This window comes from Musa acuminata, chromosome BXJ3-7 (genome assembly GCF_036884655.1).
Source record: "Musa acuminata AAA Group cultivar baxijiao chromosome BXJ3-7, Cavendish_Baxijiao_AAA, whole genome shotgun sequence".
Taxonomy (NCBI): Eukaryota; Viridiplantae; Streptophyta; class Magnoliopsida; order Zingiberales; family Musaceae; genus Musa; species Musa acuminata.
This window is the reverse complement of record NC_088355.1, coordinates 11,882,501-11,883,035: the sequence shown is the minus strand read 5'-3', so window position 1 is coordinate 11,883,035 and position 535 is coordinate 11,882,501.

Below are 535 nucleotides of genomic sequence, written 5' to 3'. Positions count from 1 at the left end.
GAACTTCCGTCGATCATCCGATGTACCCTCGGTGATTCTTCTGCGGACTTCCGGCAAACTCCTGGACTTTGCGACGATCCACTTGGCGAGTTCCGACGAGCTTCGCTTGGCAAGCTTTTGGACTTCTCGGATCTGTTCTCGCAGAACCTCCGACGACCGTCCGAACTTCCGTTGAACTCTCGAACTCCCAACGTGATCATGAACTTGACTCTGGCGCAACTCCTGCTGCTTGTCTAACTTTCATCGTAGTTAATCCTGCACACTTGTCTCAACACATAGACTAGACAACAAATGACAATTGACTTCATCATCAAAATCCGAGATTCAACACTCAGCACCCTGGAACCCCCCGGGTGGCAGTGGGCTGGATGGGGCTTTCGTATAGTAGGGACGGTGCTGCCTCTCGCTTTGCTCGCTGTCCGCCGCTTGCCGCTCGCTCACGCAGCCAAAAATGGCTAGTTTTGGCTCGTTTTTGTGCCGTTTTGGCATGTTTTTGGGCTGTTCTTGCGTGGCGTGGCGACCGTCGTGAACAGAG